This window comes from Hyla sarda, chromosome 1 (assembly GCF_029499605.1).
Source record: "Hyla sarda isolate aHylSar1 chromosome 1, aHylSar1.hap1, whole genome shotgun sequence".
NCBI classification, from domain to species: Eukaryota; Metazoa; Chordata; class Amphibia; order Anura; family Hylidae; genus Hyla; species Hyla sarda.
The window spans coordinates 198,095,314-198,112,136 of NC_079189.1; the positions used below are offsets into that span (position 1 = coordinate 198,095,314).

At 44.3% G+C, this 16,823-nt stretch overlaps 1 protein-coding gene across 4 annotated transcripts in view; it reads left to right on the forward strand.

Moving 5' to 3' along the window:
- TRMT10A (tRNA methyltransferase 10A) overlaps positions 1 to 11,042 on the forward strand; it is a 170,167-nt gene extending 159,125 nt beyond the window's left edge. For 2 of the 4 annotated variants that reach the window (XR_008891430.1, XR_008891436.1), the window contains exons 13-14: positions 3,106 to 3,216; positions 10,934 to 11,041. The gene's annotated coding sequence lies outside the window, so the exon portion shown is untranslated. Of the gene's footprint in view, positions 1 to 3,105; positions 3,217 to 10,933 lie in introns of all 4 variants that reach the window. The other 2 variants (XR_008891437.1, XR_008891431.1) reach the window with 2 other exon arrangements.
- The last annotated feature ends 5,781 nt before the right edge of the window (positions 11,043 to 16,823 follow it).

Consider the following 16,823-nt stretch of genomic DNA (forward strand, 5'->3'; position numbering starts at 1 on the left):
ATACAGTAGTTCACACAGAAATTATAAATCCCACTCATATTTATTGTACTATATTTTAGTTGCTTTTTTTTATTATCAATTCTAATCTGTAAATCAGCACAAAAGCAAAATGTCTAAAAATGTCAGATGTTTTTTGAGGCAACAGACTGGCTGGTACTCACTACAGACACCTCAGGTACAGGCTTGGGAGCCCATGTACAATAGATGACTGTTCGTGAGATCTGGAGAGGTTTCTACCAGCAAATGTCAGAGAACTGAGTGCTATACACAAAGCTCTCCTTCACTTCTCTCCTTTCGTTTCAGGCAGAGCTGTGAAAGTGAAGACTGACAACATGGCATTGGCATTTTATATAAACAAGCAGGGAAGCACCAGATCTTTAGCTCTACTGTCAGAAGTGGGGAAGATTTTATCTAGGTAGAAACCAAGATAGCCAGGTTGCCTGCTGTTCCAAATTGGGAAATTTTCCTTCAGTTTATAACTATGTGGGGTCTTAAACCTTATAGCAACGAGAAGGAATGCCAAACTAAGGTTAATTGTTTCCTCTATCTGGTGAACAATGTCCATTCCATACATATTACCGATGACTTCCATGACATCGATCATACCTTGGATATTGCTTTATAACCATAATACCACTCTGGTATGAAGATCCTGGTTAACCCAACTCATGTCGATGAATCGAGGGATTTATTACACCCCCCCCCCCACCACACACACACACAGAGAACATAGTGTCTTAGGGCACACAGTTATGTCACGGCATCAGGTATTTCAACCGGACTGCCTGGAGGTTGATCGCTCCTTATTGAAGCCCATGGTGCTTTCTAATAAGGTGCTCAACATGCTAGATCATTGAAAAAGTGAAGCAACAAACTGATCTAATGCCAGAATCAAGATGATATTTTAAACTTGTGCGTGTCCAGAGAAATACAGTGGTCCCTCAACATACGATATTAATTGGTTCCAGGAAGACCATTGTATGTTGCAACCATCATATGTTGAGTACATTTGTCTATGGAAAACTGGTAATTGGTTCTGGAGGCCCAGATCCATTGTATGTTGAGTATATTTCTCTATGGAAAACTGGTAATTGGTTCCGGGACGACCACTGTATGTTGAGTGTGTGTAGGTCCACACAATTAAAATTATACCCAACCTATATAGGTCTGATTTTGTTTTACTTCTGTTAAAAAATTATAACTGTTTGCATGAGAATTAGTATGTTTAAAAATGTCCTCTTCTGACCCCTAGAACTTTTTTATTATTTTGTATACGGGGATGTGTGAGGGCTCAATTTTTGTGCCGTGGTCTATAGATTCTAATGGTACAATTTTAGTTTTGGTGGGACTTTTTAATAGCTTTTTATGAATTTTTAAGGGTATTCAAAGTGACCAAAAATATACGCAAATTAGGACTTCGGTATTTTTTTATGAATACACCGTGTGGTTTAATTAAAGTTTTATTTTTATAGTTCGGACATTTGCGCACACGCGGCAATACCACATATGTTTATTTTTATTATGTTTACATATTTTTATATGGAATTTTGGAAAAGGGAGGTGTTTATATTTTTTTATAAGGAACTTTTATTAAACTTTATTTTTTACACTTTATTAGTCCCCTTTGGGGACTTTTAGGAGGAATCATTAGATTCCTCATACAGATCAATGGAGTTCCATACAACTCCATTGATCTGTGTGCTCTGTGCTCATTTGGTTGAGTCTAGTCCAGCCAGGCTCAATCAAATGAAGAGCTGCGGACCTGGAAGGAAGAAGAGGTAAGCCCTCCGGCTACCTCCACAGTAGATCGCCCCCCAGCAATTGCGCTGAACCACCAGGGAATGTTTTAAGGTCCCTTTAGATGCCACTGTCAGCTTTGACAGCGGCTATCTTAAAGGGTTAATGGCCGGCCGCAGCAATCGCCGCATGTCGGCTATTAACCCCGGCCCCAAGCTACAGGATTCAGCTGGGGGCCGGCCGGTATGGCGGGGGGGGGGGGGGCGGAGCTCAAGTCAGGAGCCCACGGCATACACTGGTTGCCTCTTACTACGGCAACCGGTTAAACGGCTTTCCGGCAGCTGCTGAAGCAGCCAGCGCTACCGGATAGCCATTTTAGCGATGGCCCCAACCCACAGCAGCATCGTATTTTGATGCCTTCAACATACGATGGGCTCTGAGAGGCCATCGTATATTGGGGCCATCGTATGTCGGGGGACCACTGCAGATCAGTCCTCCTACTCAAATGCTGAAATAATGGATTTTCTGACTGAGGGGTTTATTAAAGGATTGTCACCTAATACCATAGGGGGTAAAGATTGTACAAATAAACAGTTATTTAAAAAAAAAAATAATAATCTGCATCTCTACATAGAAGACTTCTCACCTTTCAAGAAGTTAAAGGGGTACTCCACTGAAAAACAATTTTTTTTTTTTTATCAACTGGAGCCAGATTTGGAAATTACTTCTATTTAAAAATCTCTATCCTTCCTGTACATATCAGCTGCTATATGCTCCACAGGAAGTTCTTTTCTTTTTGAATTTCCTTTCTGTCTGACCACAGTGCTCTCGGCTGACACCTCTGTCCATTTTAGGATCTTTCCAGAGTAGGAGCAAATCCCCATAGCAAACCTATCCTGCTCTGGAAAGTTCCTAAAATGGACAGAGGAGTCAGCAGAGAGCACTGTGGTCAGACAGATAGGAAATGAAAAAAGAAAAGAACTTCCTGTGGAGCATATAGCAGCTGATAAGTACTGGAAGGATTAAGATTTTTAAATAGAAGTCATTTACAAATTTGTTTAACTTTTTGGCACCAGTTGATTTAAAAAAAAGATTGTTTTCCAATAGAGTACCTCTTTAAAGCCTTCGGAAGAGCCATTTCAGACTTTGTCACAGAATAGCTAATCTAGTTTCTCCTTAGGAACTTTCTTTGGTTTTAAGAAACCTATAATCAACTGTTAAATCCTCTGGAATCCTCTGATATCTCTACCTGCTCTTCCTCCACAGCAGGATGAGAACTTAAAGTCACTATACCGTGTCATATGATTAAGAATCTACTCACAGAGAACTTCTTTTGATGTTGATGAAAACCTATTCATCCTGTTACAGGAAAAGAAACAAGGGAAGAGAGCATCCAAACCTTTGATTTCTCGTTGGATCTGTGACTGTATCAACATGTGTTACACTATTGAGGGATAAGATACTTTGGACTTTACTAAGGTTGGTATTACTAGAGCTGTTCCCTCTTCTTGGGCAGAACGAGGTTCAGTGCCCATTGTACAAATGTTTCTTTGTGCTAAATAGTGCACACCACTGACATTTTTTAAAGAGTATCTGACAGCTGGTTCACCCACACTAAACCCAATATACTGGGATATAGAGTTGGAGAATAGCTGTAAAATGTGCAGTTATGTTGGTTAATCGTTTTATTCAAATTGCGTTCCAGTGCACATTGGAGGCAGGGAGACGGCTGTCCTAACTCCCCTGCCTAACATATATTTCCCCATGGCCCGCCTTATTAACCAAATTCTTCACTCTCATGTCAGTAGGATGTGAAAGCCTGCTCTCCCAGCGCAGCACAGGCACCACTGCCTCGCTAGACCTGAAAATCAGGTGTAGCGAGGCTTCAGTGGCGCATAAAAAGAAGTGCATACCCCCACCCGCAAGCGGGATAAAAAAGACGGGGGAAGGCCGCGGGCTCACTTTCGTCTCCAATGCGTGCTGAAGCGCAATATGAATAAAACTATTAACCAACATAACTCTGCCAGAAGGCACCAATAAAAGTAACTGACCCCTCATTTTACAGCTATCCAGCTTTCAGATTCTCTTTAACCCCTTAATGACCAAGCCCATTTTCACCTTAAGGACCAGGCCAATTTTATTTTTGCGTTTTCGTTTTTTCCTCCTCGCCTTCTAAAATCCATAACTCTTTTATATTTCCCTCTAAAGACCCATATAAGGGCTTGTTTTTAGCGTGACCAATTGTACTTTGTAATGAAACCTCTCATTTTACCATAAAATGTACGGCGAACCCAAAAATTTTAATGAAAACCCAAATTTTGCACATTTTGGAGGGTTTTGTTTTCACACTGTACACTTTACGGTAAAAATGACATGTGTTCTTTATTTTGTGGATCAATATGATTAAAATGATACCCATGGCTAGATACTTTTATATTTTTGTACCGCTTAAAAAAAATCTAAAACTTTTTGTACAAAATCAGTAATCTAAAATTGCCCTATTTTGACCACCTATAACTTTTTCATTTTTCCCTATATAGGGCGGTATGAGGGCTCATATTTTGCGCCGTCATCTGTACTTTTTTTTAGATACCACATTTGCATATATAAAACTTTTTGATAATTTTTTATTAATTTTTTTAAATAAAATGTGACAAAAAAAGCTGCATTTTTGGAAATTTTTTTTATTTTTTACGTTTACGCCATTCACCGCAAGGGATCATTACCATTATATTTTGATAGTTCGGACATTTACGCATGCGGCAATACCAAATATGTTTATTAAAAAAAAATAATTACGCTTTTTGGTGGTAAAATGGGAAAAACTGACAATTTTCATTTTTATTGGGGAAGGGGATTTTTCACTTTTAATTTTTATATTTTTCAACTTTTTTTTACACTTTTTATGTCCCCATAGGGGACTATCTATAGCAATCCTTTGATTTCTAATACTGTGCAGTGCTATGCATAGGACACAGCACTGCTCAGTATTATCGGTGATCTTCTGCTCTGGTCTGCTCGATCGCAGACCAGAGCAGAAGACCCCGGGAGACGGCCGGAGCCAGGTGTAGGGGACCTCCGGCTGTCATGCTGGATGATCGGATCCCCGCGGCAGCGCTGCGGGCGATCCGATCATCCAATCAAAGTGGCGCAATGCCGTGATCTGAATTGATCACGGCATCTGAGGGGTTGATGGCGGACATCCGCGCGATCGCGGATGTCGGCCATTACGGGTGGGTCCCCGGCTGCTGCTAGCAGCCGGAACCTGCCGTGTATGACGCGAGCATCCCTTCCGATGCTCGCGGTCATACACAGGACGTACATGTACGTCCTGGTGCGGGAAGTCCCGCCAAACCAGGACGTACATTTATGTCTGTGGTCGTTAAGGGGTTAAGCATTACAGGCTTGATACTTCTTCATCCAATCAGGCTACCTTTGATAGGTATGTACTGCAGGGCATCCAGGGGCAGAGATACCCCCTTTGTGTGCTGCTGAGTATACTAAGGGAAAACAGCCATGGTGTGCCTTGGTTTTGCATGGCGTAATAGAGTATATTCAGTGAAGAAATTCTGCAAAGTAAGGCTATGTTCACATGGCGAAATTCTGCAATTCTGCTCAAATTCCATTCTGCAAAGCTTGCAAAGGATTTCTGGCAAAATTTCTGTGGTCTCAATGGGATTCTCAATTGTCTTCCGCTGCAGAATTACTTAAAATTACAGGTCTATAAATTTAGCAGAATGCAAAATTTCTGCATCGGAATTGCGGCCGCAGAAATTGTGCTGTGTGAATGGAACACCGGAATCACACTGTCAATGGGCAATATATTTAAGTGGAATTTCGCACAGAAATTCTGCCATGTTAACATAGCCTGAAATAGCTCTTCTTCATCTTTTTTAAATGTTTCTGGGCTCGATATGAAAAAAAAAAAAAACCTACCTTGCTCCCTAAGAGCTTCCCCTTCCCCCGTCTTTCAGTTCCCCAGTTGTCTTCCTACTTCCAAGATAAATTCATCCCAGCAGTGCAACTAAAGAAGAGAAAACCAGCTCACTGTCATACAGAGATATCCACAGGAAACACCACAAATGCAGGAAGCACCAGAGTAGAAGTCAAGCAGTTTCCTCGGTTGTAATGCTGAATCAAGATGTGTAGGGTTCTCCAGCTCCCAGTAGAAACTGTAAAAAAATTCTAAACTTTATTAAAGGGATTATCCACCATAAGGTGATATTATTACTAACCTGCCAGATGGTTCTTTTTATGAAATAGCTATTTCCTGTTGAAGTTCCTGTCCTCCAACTACAAGTCCCAGGATCCCTTGTTTGTAAGTGTGAGGTCACTTTTCTCCCTGCCACACATCAGCCACCCCACCTATTAAAAGCACACCTGGGACAATTCCCTGTAGCCCTGTGGAGAATGATCTCCTCCCTACTCAGCGGTTGCTTGACCTATTAAAGCAGACAGGCTCCCTGACAAGTGATGTAATGTCTCGGGCCCCACTGGTGTAACACTGTGGCAAGGGAAGGGTGTATTTCCCTAGCTCACCTAGGAGAAACCTCCACCTGTGGCCTAATTAATGAAGTAGCAGAAAGGGTAGGTGTGTTTAAAAAGAAGATAGACAAAATAGTTGGGGCTTTCCCCAGAAGACAGCAAGGTGGCTGTGGGGGGGGGGTGCCCGGGTGGCAGGAATCCTGGTGAGGAACACACAGTCCGAGCTGTGAGTGACCCCAAGAAGTGGTGTAGACGTTGCAAACGCTTTGTGTGAACAGTGAGTAGAAGTTTGCAGGAGGCATAAGTTTAACTTGCGGGGAAAAGCCCACCAGTTGATAGACAGGGCATGCTGGATTGTTTAATTAGTGACTGGACGGTCTAGGGTTTTGTTTTGCTCCTGTGTTATGTTTTTATTTATCCTGCAACCTGTCTAATAAAGCTGGCGAGGGGCTGGACTTGTATAAAGTACTGTTGTTTTCCTGCTGATTGAAGTGAATAGTGTCCTGTGGCGGTGTCAAGGACGATCCCAGAGCTATCCCCAGGGAGAAATCCTTACAATTTGTGGAGGATGCGGGCAGCACATTGCTAAGAGCAACCAACGGTTGAGTTGCAGTAAAGTTGTTGCTAGGAGTAACCCACCCTGAATGTTGCAAGGCGGACAAGCCCAGCTGTGGAGTACAAGAGCAGGACTGAGGCTGTGGTGAAAGCGTTGCTAGGGGCAACAGATCGCATCAAGCGAGTGAGCGCTCTCTCAGCTAAGGAGACAGGTGGACGGGCCACCTGCGCAGCGCAACAGGAGTAAGCCTTGTTGTTTGTTTTGAAAAATGGGTCGATGTCAAAATGCCCTTGCTAGGAGCAACCGACATGGACAGCAACCGGTTGTCGCTAAGATGGATGTAAGGATCCGTGAGTTGATGGTGGGTGGAATCCCACTGTTTGTGGAACTGGACTGTCGCCAGGCTGTATCCAGAGTCATGCCGGATATAATACCGTTTGTGAAGGTTCGACCAGAATCTGGTAAGACTGTTTTAATTGACTTTGAAACCTGTTATGGGACAGTGAGTCATGTTATGGAGGTGTAAGCAGAGCCTAATGTGGAGGTTAAACTGGGCAGAGACTTCCCATATTTTTGGCAGTTGTGGAATGGGGAGAGTGTGCCAGAGAAATCGCACACAAAAGGTTCCTGAGGTAATGGTGGGTGATGTGTCACTACTTGACTGTGTGAACTCTGTCCAAGGTGACTCCAACCAAGGTCTATTTGTGAAATCATGTGAGGGTGGGGAACCCCTCTTGAAGACTGATGAGACTGTTCCCACTCTGCAGGTTGGACTAAAAAAGTCTGGTGAACAGAAAATGTTGAATGCAGGGCTGGGAGGAAATGTTTACAAAAGGCACTTTGCATGAGTTAGGTCATATTGCTAGGAACTTTCCTGTAAATTTTGAATATGTGCAATGTGATACTGTCATAGTGTCCTGTCATAGTGTCTATACACTATACACATTTGGGGTTATAAAACTGTTAATTTCTGTATTTCTACTCCCTATGGTAATGTAAGTCACAAAATTGCAGTAGAGCCCTCCTTGGAGTATGATGTAGTACTGGGGACGGATTTTCAATTTTTCACCAGTTATGGGAAGACTGTCAGGTAACTAGAGGGGGTACACCTGATAGGCTCACAACACTTGAATTACACCACACACTAGTTGAGAATTACTCAGCAGAGGCTGAGGATAGGGAGTGTTAACTGTCACTAAATTTATGTCAGATAGGGGTCTGCCAGACTTCTAGAGGAGCTGAAGAACAGACCGTGAGTCAAGTCCAGGAGGATTCAGAGACTCAAGTGACAAGTGTGCCTCTGTCTGAAACAGAATCTTCAGTAAAACCAGAAACGGATCAGGTACAGGAACATGGGTTCCATTCGCCAGCTGAAGATGAGCCCAAGGTGGGGCTAGAGTTGCATTGTCACCTGGAAGAAGTGACTGAGACCGAGAAAGAGGAAGCTATGCTCAACCTTGTGAATAAAGATGAGCCCGGTCATCTGGAAGAAGTGACTGGAAAAGAAGCTACAGAGATGTCTGTGGATAATGCAGAAGTACTGAAAAGAGCACATGTGGATCTGGGTGCTGCGCTTACTGTCATAGACAGAGTCCTGAGTGAAGGAGATGTGATGTCTGGACCAAGGAGATGTGATGTCTGGACCAGAGATGGATTGTGACCGGGAAGGTTGAACCACTGCACCAGATGTTGTTATTGCAGACCCAGGAGCTCTTGATGTTTCCGCGAGTGAGCAGAGAGACGGTGGTGAAGTGAAAGAGAAGTCTGTGGGAGAGCAGAGAAACAGTCCAGAGAGACTGTCCGGGGACTACCCTGAGGCCCAAGGGGCCAAGATCCTTGAAAAGGGGACGAAAACCCCTAAAGGAGAAGAAGAGATGGAATGAGTTGGCTTGAAAGAACAGGAAGCAAAGCTTCAGCTGCAGAAAAATTAGTTTGCGGCTCTGCAGGATGAACTGTCCCCCTCCCAGAATCTTGTGACCAGCAAGGAGAGAGAGAATTGAAGAGTCTGGCTAAGCAAGTCTCATTCAAGGATGTAGAGTGAATGTCCTGTGTGAGGCACATCTGGCTCTACAAAGTGATCACAAGGCTAGGTTGGTAGCCACGGAAGAGCTAGAGGAGAAAGTAGTAATGGCTCATAAAGGTGCAGAGCCTGGAGGCGCAGAACGAAACGCACCTTAAGTCTCACGCAGCTACCTTGGATTTACTGGGAACACAGCTCTCTGAACAAGAGGCTCAGCTAAACGTCTATGAGCAGAAAGTGTCCACGATGGTGCAGCTGAATAAAGATAATGAGAAGATGAGAGAACAACTGCTGTCCCTGGAGACAGAGTCTGAGCAATAGACTCAAGAAACGGTAGAGTCTGAAGACCATGATAGGAAGCCATATGAGAAGTCCTCTGAAGCTGAGACTGAGGTAAACCCCTACGAAAGGTCCTCTGAAGCTGTAGAGATATGGACATTGGATGGTGAAAATGCTGAGGCAGAGAAGTGCTCTGAGGCAGAAGCTAAACCAGAGATAACTGCATAAGTCCTGCAAATGGGTGATACAGGCTTGGTTGGCCACCAGCAAAGTTCGGGTGATGGCGGTAATGGTGACAGAAGACAAAGGCCTGGAGCATCTGCCTTGTCCGCACCTAGTGTCCAGAGCACTGCACAGATCAAAATGAAGAACCTGGAGTTGGAAATGTGTGACATAAATGGAGCTTTTTACATGGAATTTGTCAAAGGTGACCAAAGGTCTTGTTCTTGGTGGCTGATGAAATTGCGAATGAAAGAAGGGTGCACCATTGAAGTGGTGCAGATAAAATCTGCTGAAGAAGGAAGCAGAGTGCCTCAAAATCTGTTGGACGGCGTTGTTCAAGGAAAAGCAGTTGGACTCTGCCTTCCCGGTGGTCTGAGCAGAGGGGGGGGGGGGGGGGCTTATATGTGACAATGTGGCAAGGGAAGGGTGTATTTCCCTAGCTCACCCTGGAGAAACCTCCACCTGTGGCCTAATTAATGAAGTAGCAGAAAGGGGAAGTGTGTTTAAAAAGAAGTTAGATACAATAGTTGGGGCTCTTCCAAGGAGACAGGGATCCAACACACAGCCCGAGCTGTGAGTGGCCCCAAGAAGTGGTGTGGATGAGACACACAGCAAGACGTTGCAAACGCTGTCTGTAAATGATGAGAAGTAGGTTGCAGGAAGCATAAGCTTAAAGGGGTATTCCAGGAATTTTTTTAATTGACTATGCTACAGGGGCTGTAAAGTTAGTGTAGTTCATAATATAGTGTCTGTACCTGTGTGTGACGGTTTTCTCACAATTCTGTGATTTTCACCCCACTATTTATTTTTAACAGTATACAAAATGACTGTTGTCTCGGATTTTTCCCAGGTTGCAATGCGGCCGAGACCTGACTCACTAGTCAGCTGATGACAGGGAGCCTGTCTGCTTCAATGAGAGGGGGGATCGCTTGGTGGGAGAGAGATAAATCTGCAACTAAAGCAACAACTGTTAGTTGCAGATTAAAAAGTCAGATCAATACCAAAATGGTACCAATACAAAAAACAGATTATGGCGCAAAAAATTTGCCCTCATACAGCCTCGTATGTGAAAAAAAAAAAAAATAAGCTACAGGGGTCAGAAAATGGCAATTAAAAAAAATTCTAAAAAGTTCAGGAAACTATACAAATCTGGTATTGCTGTAATCAGGCCGGCCTAAAGTACCAAAATAACATGTTAGCTCAACCACAAGGTAAATGGCGATGAAAAGAAAACCACCAAATTTGCTAAATTATATTTTACTATTTCAATTTCACTTCACCAATATATTTTTTGTTTTTGTTTCGGAGCATATGTTATGGAACAATTAAAAGGCATTATTATAGTAGTTAGTTATGACTATTATAGGGCGAGGAGAGTGTAAAAGTAAAAATTGCCCAGGACAAGTGGATTGTCATGAGGGACAAGTAGCTTTTGCTCCATTTTAGTCCCGTGGACAAGTCGTTTTTTATTAAATTTCTACACCCCTGAAGTTATATGTTATAATGAACTATAAAAACACAACAGAAACGCCTTTCTGTTGTGTTTCTGTCACGTTTTTTTCTAGTTCACTATTACATATGGTTTCATTTTTAAATGATGCTTTAATAACATTTATAATTTTTTATATCCTCAGCAGTGACAGCTAACATCACAGCAATGTCCCACCTCAGTCAAGGATTTGCTGAGACCTGGTATACATCACAGCATAAGCCTCAAGAGAGTGAGGTAGATGAGTATGTGTTTTTTTTTTATTTTTTTCAGATTGGGTCCAGCAACATTTAAAACATTTTTTAAAGGCATCTAAGAAAAAAAAAAAAAACAACAACAAGCTAGAACATGTGGGGAAAAGACTGCAGTTAAAGGGCTACTCTGCTCTACACATCTTATCCCCTATCTAAAGGATAGAGATTAAGATGTTAGATTGCGGGGGTCCCGCCGTTGAGGACCCCAGCGATCTCCAGGCCAGCAGCTACGGTGTCCGGGACATGGAAGCTTGCAGGTCTGTGGGAGGGGGCGTGACGGCTAGGACAGAGCCATCAAGGCTCCTCCCATAGACTTGAATGGAGGGGGCGTATCTCCAGTCATCGGGCACGGAGTGGAGTTCGCTCAGTGCCCCGAATGACAGGGGTGCCGGCCCTGAGATCGCGGGGTCCCCAGCTGTGGGACCCTCGTGATCTAACATCTTATGCCCTATCCTTTGGATAGGGGATAAGATGTTTGCAGCGGAGTACTCCTTTAAGTACTGCTTCGCCCCACTCTATGGGCACCCAACCAAAGATGCTACCATCTTGGTCTTGGTCACATGACACTAAACTGGGAGAGAATGGCTTAGTGTGGACACATCTTATTTTAGCGATCGGTCGGGGTCTTGTTGTTCAACCCTAGCACACGTCAAAAGTTTTTTTTTAAACTCAATGACTCTTTAAATGGGCACTGTCAGATATAAAAACATTTTATATGTTTTACATCTTGGCAAAACAATAGTTTTTCTAATATACTTACCGTATATACTCGAGTATAAGCCGACCCGAGTATAAGCCGAGACCCCTAATTTCAACCCAAAATCCCAGGAAAAGTTATTGACTCGAGTATAAGCCTAGGGTGGGAAATACCTCATCCCCCCCTGTCATCATCCAGACCCGTCATTAACATCCTCATCATCCCCTTGTCATCATCCCACACATCCCCCCTTCATCATCCCCTTGTCATCATCCCACACATCCCCTTATCATCCCACACATCCCCCCTTCATCATCCCCTTGTCATCGTCCCACACATCCCCCCCTTCATCATCCCCTTGTCATCATCCCACACATCCCCTTATCCCACACATCCCCCCTTCATCATCCCCTTGTCATCATCCCACACATCCCCTTATCCCACACATCCCCCCTTCATCATCCCCTTGTCATCATCCCACACATCCCCCCTTCATCATCCCCTTGTCATCATCCCACACATCCCCTTATCATCCCACACATCCCCCCTTCATCATCCCCTTGTAATCATCCCACACCCCCCCCCCTTCATCATCCCCACCCCCCTTCATCATCCCCACACCCCCCCCCCCCCCTTCATCATCCTCTTCTCATCATTCGCCCTCAGTGGTCTTCAACCTGCGGACCTCCAGAGGTTTCAAAACTACAACTCCCAGCAAGCCCGGGCAGCCATCGGCTGTCCGGGCTTGCTGGGAGTTGTAGTTTTGAAACCTCCGGAGGTCCGCAGGTTGAAGACCACTGCGGCCTTCAACCTGCGGACCTCCAGAGGTTTCAAAACTACAACTCCCAGCAAGCCCGGGCAGCCATCGGCTGTCCGGGCTTGCTGGGAGTTGTAGTTTTGAAACCTCCGGAGGTCCGCAGGTTGAAGACCACTGCGGCCTTCAACATGCGGACCTCCAGAGGTTTCAAAACTACAACTCCCAGCAAGCCCGGGCAGCCATCGGCTGTCCGGGCTTGCTGGGAGTTGTAGTTTTGAAACCTCCGGAGGTCCGCAGGTTGAAGACCACTGCGGCCTTCAACATCATCCAGCCCCCTCTCACCCCCTTTAGTTCTGAGTACTCACCTCCGCTCGGCGCTGGTCCGGTCCTGCAGGGCTGTCCGGTGAGGAGGTGGTCCGGTGAGGAGGTGGTCCGGGCTGCTATCTTCACCGGGGGCGCCTCTTCTCCGCGCTTCCGGCCCGGAATAGAGCCGTTGCCTAGACAACGACGCATCTGCGTCGTTGTTAAGGCAACGTGACTATTCTGAGGCCGGGCCCGAAGCGCTTAGAAGAGGCCTCCCCGGTGAAGATAGCAGCCCGGACCACCTCCTCACCGGACCACCTCCTCACCGGACAGCCCTGCAGGACCGGACCAGCGCTGAGCGGAGGTGAGTACTCAGAACTAAAGGGGGTGAGAGGGGGCTGGATGATGTTGAAGGCCGCAGTGGTCTTCAACCTGCGGACCTCCGGAGGTTTCAAAACTACAACTCCCAGCAAGCCCGGACAGCCGATGGCTGCCCGGGCTTGCTGGGAGTTGTAGTTTTGAAACCTCTGGAGGTCCGCAGGTTGAAGACCACTGCGGGTGGGGGAGTTCACTCGAGTATAAGCCGAGGGGGGTGTTTTCAGCACGAAAAATCGTGCTGAAAAACTCGGCCTATACTCGAGTATATACGGTATTATACAAAATTATTATCAAATTTTATTAAAGAAAACTGCCTTTGAAAATCCCACCACTGGTGGTCCCCATACCTCCTGGGACACTGATGAGACTCACAGCAGCATGATTGTGTCCAAGAGTCATGGACACGAGATGGCTGATTGATAAGGCTGCAGGAGGCTTTCAGCAACACTGCTGTAACACAGAGTTTTACCAATCATGCCCTCATCAGTGGGAGGTTTTAAAGGGATGACATGGAGGGAGGAGGTAGAGTCTGATATAGCGTGAAGCCTACACGTGCAACAACTGTAACGCAGCTTTAAATGATATGATGTCCTAGTCTGACAGAGAGAGAGAGAGAGAGAGAGAGAGAGAGAGAGAGAGAGAAAAGACCCAGAGTTTGGGACATATGTGCTGAATGAAGTCACTAGAAATGAATGGCAACATTTGCTCTCTATTTTGGGCAGGATGTCAACGGATAAATCTAACAAGAAACAAAATGCAATGTGAAGGGACTTTGGACACCAAGTAAATTTTGTGAGGAACCAATGGCTAAATGAACTCACCCCTAGTGACTCAATTCATGACATATCCACTATTTTAAGCGGACTGATAACAGGGACTGTTGAACTATCGTAATAGTGCGTATGTCTGGAAAGGAGTCAATAGGTGACTCTGATCGGCCATGGGGTCCGCTGCTCCAATTAACAGTATTTGTATTCCCACTTCTGGCAACCAATGGGGGTACCAGGACCCACTATAGTATTGAGAACTTGGTGTCAATATATTAAATATAGAACCAACTTGAAGAACACCAATAAGGCTGAGATAAAACTTAACTTACTTAATTACTTAAATAGTGTTTAAAGAGGCACTGTCATTGTTAAAAACTTTTCATATATTGTAGGACTCATTATAATATGACATTTCACAATATACACCTGTTTAAAAAAAAATAAAAAATCACCTGAAATTCAAGCTCAAAATAGCCACCACTAGGGGTCGCCTGTCTTTTAGCCAGACTAGTCTAGATTTTGCAGCATACTGGATACCGGCCGTAAAGCATACCGGTATCCAGTATAGGAGATTTCTATTGTGTATGCAAAACTACAGATAAAGGATGTGTGGACATGCTGGGAGCTGTAGTTTTAAAACAGCTGGAGGCAACACTGCTCTAACACAGTTATTTACAAACATTGCAGCTTCACTTGTTACTAAACTACAACTCAATACAGAAATGTAGGTGCACTACTGTGGTAGATGTATACAATGACATTGGCTAATCCCTCAACACTGATGTTAAAATTGAAACATTCGTCAGTGTATCCTTATATGAAGGACACACCAGAGCCCGCACACCAATGCCAAGGTTTCTCAGATGGCACGGGACCTAACGCTAACCTACCTGTGCGTAATAAGCAAAAACTACAACTCCCAGCATGCTGAAATAGTCAAAGCTTTCTCGGACTCCTGAATGACAAAGAAGTTGATCAGACATTCAGGAGTCTGTGAAAGATGAATGACACACATAGTGACAGCTATGCTGATTAGCATCCAGCTTTACTAGGAGAAGATAAAACAGATATAACATGTATTCATAAAAATGCTGTACTTTTATCTAAAAAATCCTTGCACTAATTTTATAAAGATCTATTCTTATATTTATACATTTTATCCTTTATGAATTCACCATAATGTCTTCTGATTACTGCAGGCAAGCTCCAAGTATCTTCCTCTGACACATGACACAGCATAAAACCAGAGAGGAAAGGGTTACAGAGTAGAGAGTCCTGATTGGCTGACTGCACAGGCTTGCTCCTGTGAGGGAGACAGACTGACACGCCCCCTCCAGCCTGCACAATGAAAAAGTAACTCACCAGCAGATAAATGCTTATATCTCTGGATATATAGGTCCGAGACACATAAAAATTATATGCACATGATCAGGATTGGGTGCTGAGTAACAGATCACTTTTTTTTGCACTATGACAGGTATGTTTTAAATAACAGTGATTGGGGTACACACTTACGACAATTGGGGATAGAGAAATAGGGTACGGGTGATGCCCTAACCTACAAGTCATAATACATTGAAGGACGCCGTCCCTCGTGGCTTATGATGAACACCACCATATGACAACATCAGTTTGCTCTGATGGGACACTGTTATCACACAGGTCCGGTATGCTAAGTGACCCTAACTCTGGCACTTACCTTCAGGTTGTCTATCTGAGCTGTCATCAGATGGACCCTCCATCTTTAGGGGGCATGATTGTCACCTGTATTCCATATCTTGATGGTTCCATACCACCCGCCGTTCAATTATCATCTTTTCATGTTATCACTAGGAGTCTGGGTGGTTCTAAATACATGTGAGGTCACATCACCGGAAAAACTATTCCTTTACCTTATCCTATTTAGGGTTGGCTCTTAAATATCTTATATCAGTGAAGCTCATCTACAGCTCCAAGTCTGACTGTCAGGCCATACGCCTGCCCTCACAACATTTATCTGTTCTATTATTACTTGTGTTTGGGATTTGTGCTTTAATATGGCCTAAATTCATTACTGTATAGCCCTATATATGTGTGACTTTCCCTTGACTCTGACAAACACAGACTCCCTTACTTTACTTCTCTGGACGCCTATCTGTTGTTTTGTAACATTTTAGCATTATCTATGTGGTACACCATATCTCTCTTTAACGTGATTACTGTTGTCTCCTCTTATCCCTGATGAGCCCCTGTGATATTAGGAGTGAAACGCGTTGGAAAGAGAGGTCTGCCACTTGTTATTGCCATTGTATCAATGTTGTAAATTCATCCTTCTCCCCATTTCCACACCTAGAAATTAGGAGTGTTCTATGTATTAGGACTTGTAGGTTTGGGCATCACCTGTACCCCATTTCCCTATCCCCAATTGTCATAAGTGTGTACCTCAATCACTATTATTTAAACACTATTTAAGTAAAAGTTAGGTTTTATCTCAGCCTAATTAACAGTATTTGTCAGCAAGCCGCCGATGGATAAGATTTAAAAGGGGCAGGAACCTAGTGTGATCAAACCCAAATATCCTTACGGAACTCTTTAGCGGATGCGCAATGGTTGATATGATGTGGAATCTGCTATTATTCTGCACGGAATTAAGCACTAATATTCCAAGTCCCATTCTGCTGGGGGAAAGGATATTCAGAGTGGAGTTTTCTCAGTGATGGGGCTATTCCAGCAGTCTGGAAAACACTCCGGCCAGGCTCATGGCACACAGTGGGCATTGCAGGGCACAGCACCTTCCCCAGGATCCCTCCTCTGTGCCCTTCACCAGCCCTCTTACGTCAACCTGCTCCCAGGACTTCCACTCTCCCACAGAACGCGGCTACTCGTACAGGCAGTGG